Source organism: Solanum dulcamara, chromosome 12 (assembly GCF_947179165.1).
Source record: "Solanum dulcamara chromosome 12, daSolDulc1.2, whole genome shotgun sequence".
Taxonomy (NCBI): Eukaryota; Viridiplantae; Streptophyta; class Magnoliopsida; order Solanales; family Solanaceae; genus Solanum; species Solanum dulcamara.
Genome location: NC_077248.1, coordinates 8025903 through 8034777, shown reverse-complemented (window position 1 = coordinate 8034777; position 8875 = coordinate 8025903). Strand labels below are relative to the sequence as shown.

Below are 8875 nucleotides of genomic sequence, written 5' to 3'. Positions count from 1 at the left end.
TACTTTGTTCTGTGACTTCTACCATGGTGACAACCTTTGATTGCAAAGAGCTTTCGAGCTACTGTAAGATTGAATTGAACTCTGTATGTGAAATTTGAGTATGCAACTTCAACAACAAATTAGCGACAGAAATGAATTGGAGAATTAGAAAAACAGTAGTAACAAGCCGAAGGATCTAGTAAGAGCAACCTTACTTTGATACCATGTTGAATTACTGAATTGAAAGCTATGATATCACCTACAATGGTGAAATCCATAAAACCTCCATAGAAGGAGAATGAAGAAACAAAGAGAGAACCTTCTCTGAATTTTGTATTAGAAGAAAAAGATTGACAGTAGAAGATGTGTAACTACCTATTTATTATAACACCCCATAATTTTTTCGCGAAGACTCGAACCATTCTTCATATGCGTACTTCTAATTTTATACATGAGTTAAGATTAATTACTAAGTATTTGAAGAGTATTATATGTGGTTTAGGTTAATGAGGGATCTCTAACACCAAGCCTAGTCCAAAGAATTTCTATCGGCTAAGTTTTCGGATGAGTTCGAATAAGGGTCAATTTCAAATGACCATAACTTTAATCATATTAATATTTAGGTGGTCCATAACCTACCAAATTAAATATCTTTGAGTTCTCTTTCCAATGCCACCGAGTTTGCCTCATTCCGAGTTCGAAGTCAAATGTTATGACTGTTTTACCAAAGACTACCACTGCAGCAGTTTATGGGCTTGGTGCGGCGCGCTAGCAGAGCGCCCGAAACTAGCTGCAGTAGTTTGTGTGATGGCGCGGAGTGCCACTATCGTGCCTACAGGGTTTTGAACATGTTTTTCAGATTTTTTTCTTGATAAAAGGCATTTCAGACTTTTTTCCACATATTCCAAGTATAACCCTAACCATTTTGGGACAAAAAAATCAGTTCCCTCATAATATCCAAGGAGGTTTTCCTCTCCTTCATCTTAGGAGATTTGAGAGGAGACTAGAAAGGAGAAGAAGAGCTATGATTCAAGATCTTCAAGTCATGTCTTTAATTTTCTGTGAGATGATCTTCATTCCAGGTATGTAAGGCTACTCACAACATTGGATTGATTTCATCCACGTGCCCTACATCTTTATTTATTCGAGTGAAGTTGAATTTTGAGGTTTCATGAGTTGAGTTCTTGGGTTATCTATAATTTCTATTGAGTTTTTGTATATAAATTCATATGTATTAATGATGTTCTTAAGTTGAGTTTTGTTGAGAGTATGGATTCATATATTCATTCACATGAACTCAAGATGAGATTTTATTTTTATCATAATTTGTCTTGAGGTTAAGATTGATGGTTTTCATGTATAAATAAAAATATTGCTTTCAAAGTGAGATGATGCATTTTTTTATGAGTTTGATGAAATTGAACATAGAGTTAAATGAGGATTTTGGAAAAAGATGTTTGATGATGATGTAAATGATGTCTATTTTTAAAAAGGGTAAAATGATTGATGATGATGTTTGAGATGGAGTGGATTGGAGTCTAATGTGACTACATGATATAATTTGCATAATTCGATTTGATTGGAGTCTTATGAGGATTTTGAGTATAAATGATTGTTTGAGAAGGAGTCTTAAAAATGATTTGTGAACGTTTTTGTATAAATTATTTATGTACTATTTTGAGTTTAAAGCATGATTATCTTCATATTTAATTTAGAAAGAGTTAAGCATGAGTTGAGTTTGAGAAGTCTCTTAATAACTATTTTGAGCATGAAAATTTTGAGTATAAACGAGTTGAGCATTATTACATTAAAACATCTATTTTGAGATTGAGTTGAAGAGTTAAAAAACTATATTTTAAATGCATTCATTGAGTTGAGATTGTATCAAATTTAAAGAGAAGAGTTTGATGATTGAGATGAGTTGATTTTGAAAGAAGATCCAATGAGACTAGATTGATTGAGTTTTGGAAAGAGTCCAATGAGACTAAATGAGTTGATTTTGAACTAAGTCCAAAGGAGACTAAATGAGCATTTTGAGTATTTTACTCACCTGATAGATATGAACATATTGAGTCTTGGGAGGAGTATCGAAAAAATTTATAAAAGTCAAAAATATTTTTCAAGTTCATTTAAACCATTTTGATATCCTACTAAGATAAATGTACATCATGTGCCTCTTTGTATTTCAAATTTTATAGTTAAAATCAAGCTTTCTCATAACTTCCTCTCTTTAGTTTTTGAATCAAACTCTTTGCTGAATAGTAGTATTTCTTAAGAGATCTTCTACTCTAAAGGATTAGAAATTTGTTATAGCTTAAGTTTTATTTGAACTATATTTGAGGTCTTCCTTCCTCAGAATTGTTAAAGATTAGTTTTCATTTTTTTTAACACTCTTGTTGCATTGAATAACTTCCAATATATTTAAGGAAAAATTACTCGACTAGACAAAATATACTAGTGTATTATGTAAATTGTAACACAACCATAGTTTCACATAATTATAAAACATAACACTGTTTAATGAAATTTGCTATTAAAATTGGGACCCACCAATATGATTTGTATAAAAATTTAAATCTATTCTCGCCTGATTTTATTCCCTTTTGTACAAATCACACTTTATCTCTGATCTTTTCACTCACTAATTTTTCTTCTAAAATCTCTCAATCATATCAATTTTGAATTTTTAATGTTGTCTTTCCCCCTCCTAAACAAGATTTCTCAATTTCAGGTAACCCCCTAAACATTTTTCAACCAACATTTTTTTTCATTCGAATATATTAATAGTTTTTTTTCATACATTCATAAACTTTCATCATCAACTTTCAACTTTCTAATTAAATCAGTAATTATTCACAAACAATGGATGAAGAGACTCCATCAAAAGGATTACTCGACAATTGAAAAAAATTTGGAGGATCACTTTCTGGTTAAATCAGTAGTTATTCTCAATTATGCATGTATCATATATTGTTGTATTTTATTTATACTATTAGATCATCCAAAGATATATTCAAGTTATAAGCTTCTTTAAAATATGATATCTATAATTTTAAGAATAAAATTAGTTACATGTTATAACAACAATAGTCCTCTCATGAGACCCATACTCAAACTGTTAATTTACACCGGTGTAGTATCCGATCCAATATATGTGTCAGAATGTGACATCTGATCCAATATATATGACAGAACATAACATCTGATCCAATATATGTGTCAGAATGTGACACCCGATTAAATATATATGTAAGAACGTGACACCCGATCCAATATCACAATGACAGTCACAACCACAATGAATAGTTTGCATACTTGCATAATCAAATAACAGGTTCATTGCATGTAATTGATCACATTAGCCATTTCATCAAGTTCATTATATTTTTCCTAGTCTCACACATGCATACAATACTATTAACTACAATAACAAGCACAGTAGCACAGACTGGAATATAAATCATCACCTACCTCAAAACCAAGCTTTGGAAACTCTAAAGATTTGGAGTTTTTCCTTTTCGAAGTCTTTTAGCTTGTTCTTGGTCTTAAAAATTAAGAATTACAAGGAATTAACAAACAATGGCCTACAATACCCGAATTACATCAAAATCCTAAACTTGACCACTTTCATGATCCTATCACCCAACTAGGGCTATTTCCTACTAATAAATTCAAACCAAGAACCCTCCCTTTAGATATTTAGCATGGATTATAGGTTCTAAGAATAAAAATCTAAGTTAGGACAGTATTTAACTTACCTTTGGCGCAACAGTGGGTGGAAAACTGACAGGAATAGCCCTAGTTCGTCCCTTTGCTCTCTGAAAATGATAATTGCAGAAAAAAAATATTTTTAGGACTTTTCCCATTTAAATTTGCGATTGTCCCACCATGGCGGCCCCTCCATAGCAGGAATAATACTGTCATAGCGGGTTGCATGGGAACATAACCTCCGTATCTGAGTCACAAGCCCCTATTTTGCAACATGCCCTCAAACCATGACGTTTTAAAATCAACTCTTCACGCCAACATCAATTACGGGAGTTCTACGAGCCCGAATTCAATTTCATAAAGTCGTACATGCTCCTTAGTATCTTTCCTATCAACTCAACTTATCAAATTGATAATTAGATCACCATACATTACCGAATTACCCTAGACCTCACCTGACTCAGATTCCGTCCAAGTCTAGCCTTGGCTCAAATTTTCTAAATTACTAGTCAGAATTTTTCTAGTCCCAATTATTTCCCCATTGGCTTATCCATAATTATGGAAATAGGTCATTACAATACATACCAATTTATCCATCACTAATCCCCAAGTGATCAAAATAGGAAAACTAGGCTAAGGCAAAGAAGAGTAGTACCCGAATCATTGAACAACTGAGGATACTTGTCTTGCATGTCCTTCTCGATTTCCCAAATTAGCATCCTTAACCGAACAATGCTTTCATTGAACTTTTACGTATACACCGATTTAATCTCTTTGGTCCTCAACTTTCGAACGTTACGATTAAGAATTGCAATTGGTTCTTCCTCACATTAAAGATATTTATGATCGGACTCTTTTCTGGACTATGCGCATAGCGGGAGCTTTAGTGCACCGAACTACCCCTTGTTCACACTGAATATATTTGTCTAACAAAACTGAGTCCACTTAATGATATAATCTCCATCCATATGATATTTCTCCAACATATAAACATAAATGTTGGATGAACTCCAAATAAACTAGGTGGTAGAACCAACGTATAATCCTTTGGCCCTAAACAATTAAAAATCTCGAACGGGCCAATATAGCGAAGACTAAGCTTTTCCTTCTTGTCAAATCTCATAACACCTTTATGGGTGACATCTTCAGAAGAACCTATTCAACTACTTAGAATGTCATATCCCTCACCTTGCGATCTACATAATCTTTCTACCAACTCCGGGTTGCTAGAAGCTTAGCTTAGATGTTCCTTACCTTATCTTGAGCATCCCTCACCAGATAAACTCCCAAAGGGTTCATATCTCTAGAGTCAAACCACCCTATAGGTGATCTATATTCCCTTTCATAAATTGCATCGAATGGTGCCATATCAACGCCAGAGTGATAACTATTGTTATGGGAGAACTCACACAAATGTAGAAATTTATCCCTGTAGCATCCCCTTTTAGGAGAATACCACTTACGAAACAAAACTAATTATTTCTATTATTTTACCCTAAAAAAAACTTATTGAAAAACAATATATGAGTTTTATTTAAAAAAATGATTTCCAATTCAACAATACTTCAGGTTCATAAAATACACAAAACTTCAAATAAGTAATTATCATAAAAATATTATATTCCTTCGTGCATAATGACAAGTCAAAATATGACCTAGTATATTACATTACTTGAGTTAAAAGCACACTCTAAAATAACAAAATTAGTCACATGGTTTAAGTTACAAGCCTTTAAAAATTTCGTATATAAGTGTCACACATGTATCATGTACAAGTCCCCAAAATAATATACAAAAACTAGATGTATATGCATATGTGATCTTCAAAAGAGCTCCCAAAAAGTCTACTCCACATGACCATCTTCATATCCCGCCTTGCATATCACCTACGATAGGAAACAACTATCGCTAAGCATAAAGCTTAGTGGTCTATAACCTTTGGACTTAGAGCCATTAAAAATTCTCAATTTTCTTTTTCATCATAAACGGTTCAATAAGGTAGCATTAAGTCCAAGTGAACAAGTATATCAAGTATCAAATACAAATCTTAGAGAGTTTCAAAATACCAATACTAATATTCACAGGCTTAAGTACCAAGAATGCTTATAATTCAATTCAAAAGAGTAGTCAAATAACCAATTTCACCCCATATGTACGTCATGCCTTCACACTAAGCACAATCAATATCAAGACGGACCGAAGACCCCAAATCAAGAAGTGTCCATATCAAGAAGGGTCGTCACCCAATATCAAGAAGATCAAAGACCATGTTGAAAGTGGCTTTTCACTCGTACTCAAAAATGGACGAAAATCCATCGTTAAGACGAAATGTAACTCCAAAGTCAAGATGGGCAAAATCTGAATCGAGAGGCATGCCAATATCGATGACAAGTCACCGTAACAAGAAGGACAAATTCCCAACAAGAATGCAAAATGATCAAGCAATTCGTACAAATGGGCGATTTAACGAAAGTTTTGCAATACTTGAGATAATAGTCATACCAAAATACAAAACAAGGAGTAAGGAAACAACCCAACAAAATACTTTAAATTTCAGAAAAATAAAATATTTCAAGTTCAAGTTTATACACGAACCTTGGCGTTTTAGCATACAACAAGTTCTACCACCACTCGCGGAGTTCAATTTCTCTATGTCATAGATCAACCAAAATCCACTTCGTCAAACAATTCCTCTTAGCTTGTATAAGAGAATATACACCTTAAATACACAATCAAACATCTACTTAAGTTTAAAAGCTCCAACATATCAAAACTAAACATAAAATCACTGAAAATCAACCCAAAATATCAAAACAGAAATTCTGGGCAGCACTACTGTCTTGTATTGCTGCTCAGTTTCGAAGGGGTAAATGGGATAATTAGGCTTTGTGTCCTCAAAGAAAGTTATAGCGATATGTCTTAGGGTCATATACAACTTTGAATCACCCCTACAGCAATTATGTACAACAAGATATGCTCAAAATACCCACAGCAGTCCATGTAGGACTTTTAGACCAAAATCTGGGCAGCACCTCCCCTGTACTTCATCACCCTTTTTCGAGTCAATAAAAGCAAAACTGGATTTTGGATCCTAAATAAAAGTTATAGCCCTATGAAATATCTTTCCAAAACATCTTGAATCACTCAAAACTAAGTTTTATACAAGGAGTTATACTACAATTACTAACAGCAGTCCCAACCAAAAACGGGTTTGCAACCAAAGTTTATTCCCCCAATTTCGACAACAACAACTTATCAAGAACATCAACAACAATATAAACAATCATTCTACTTCATAACTTAACTAATTCCACCCATTTAATCCAACCAAAACATCCCCTAATCCATAAATTCCAACAAAGCAACAAACAAGTTTATAACACTATTTTCTCCGTTCTAATCCGTTAAATCTCTAAACAAGTTTGATAATAAGGAAAAACAACAACTAAATCTTACCTTGAAGTATAAGTCAACCACCTTAATACACTCCTTCTTCTCTGATTTTTAGCTCAAAATGAAGACAACGCAACGTGCAACGTTTTTCTCTTCATGAGCTTTTGAAATCGGAACTCGAATTTGGGTCAAAAATGAATTTTAATTCACTCTCTCTATATCTCTCTATATTTCTATGGTGTTCTGGAAATATTTTGGATGAAAGGAAAGAGATAAGGCTGAACTTATCTCTTACATGGAAATAAATATGGGCTGACCCGATTTGGAATCGGGTTGGGCCAAATTTTCTTCCTATCTTGACCCTTCTGCCTTGCAATGTCCATAACTTTTTATTCCGATGTCGTATATAAGCCCATGACCTATGGTTGGAAAGGTATTTCAATTATCTACAACTTTCATTTTATGGGTTTTCCCAAATTTCAAATTTTGATAGGGTTATGCCCTCCTAAAGTCAGATCATCCAAAATATAACTTAAAATAAATAAATAAATAATTCTTAAAAATAAATTGGGGTGTTACAACCCCAATGTTAAAAGTCGATCATACATGCCCTCAACATATCTTCCAACACTTAAATTATTCTTCCCAACTGCCCATCAGTCTATGGATTAAAGATTGTGCTGAAAGTAAGTTCAATGCCCAACTCCTCATGTAATTTTCCCCAAAACTTTGATGTAACTGCGTACCACGGTCTGAGATGGTAGAAAGAGGCACCCTGTGCAACCTTACTATCTCTTTTAAATAGACCTTTGCTAACTGTTGCGCATTATAATTCACTCTAACCAAAATAAAATGGGAAGATTTCGTCAGTCTGTCAACCACAACTCAGATAAAGTTAAACTTTCCCAAGGTCTTAGAAAGACCCACCACAAAATCCATAGCTATTAGTTCCCACTACCATTCAGGAATGAGCATCCTTTGAAATAAAACCTGCAGGTCTTTGATGCTCATACTTCACTTGCTGACAGATTTGACACTTGACCACAAACTCGGCTAGGTCTTTCTTCATATTAGGCCATGAATAGAGCCACTTCAAATCCTAATAGATCTTGGTCACACCAGGATGGATAGAATATCATGAACCATGAGACTGCGTCAACACTTTTAAAATTAATTCATCTACCTAGGAACACAAATCCTTCCCCTAAAACTGACCACTCCACCTGTTTTAAGAGCTACATCATGTGCGTTGCCAGACAATACCTTCTTTGTAATCTCATTCAAGTTCTCATCTTCAAATTTCTTAGCTTTGATCTCTTCAATGAAAGTGAGTCTAACCTTAATACTGGTCATCACACCACCTTTTTCTAAAATGCTTAGCTTCATAAACTTGGTCTCCAAAAGCCTGAATCTCTCTAGCCAAGGGTCGCTTAGAAACACCCATACAAGCTAGGCTGCCTATACTCACTAATTTCTAGCTTAACGCATATGCCACCACATTAGCATTATCCGGATGATATCGAATGGTAACATCATAATCTTTAAGCAACTCCATCCATATTTGCCTTCTTAGATTCAAGTTCTTCTGAGTGAATACATGTTGAAGACTATGATGATCAATAAACACTTCGCATTTGACACCATACAAATAATATTCCCAAATCTTGAGAGCAAATACTACTGGTGCCAACTCCAAATCATGCATCGAGTAGTGTCTCTCATGAACCTTCAAGTGTCGCTAGGCATGGTTTATGACATTCTTATCCTGCATCAACATAGCACCCAAACCGGAAAG

General features: G+C 34.1%; 1 long non-coding RNA gene across 1 annotated transcript; it reads right to left on the bottom strand.

Annotated features, from left to right (window-relative positions):
- Positions 1-5358: 5358 nt before the first annotated feature.
- On the bottom strand, positions 5359-7342 carry LOC129876769 (uncharacterized). Its single transcript, XR_008763412.1, has 3 exons — positions 7144-7342; positions 6283-6406; positions 5359-5573 (listed from the first exon to the last, which is right to left on the bottom strand). It is a non-coding gene; the product is annotated as an uncharacterized LOC129876769 (long non-coding RNA).
- Between the last annotated feature and the right edge of the window lie 1533 nt (positions 7343-8875).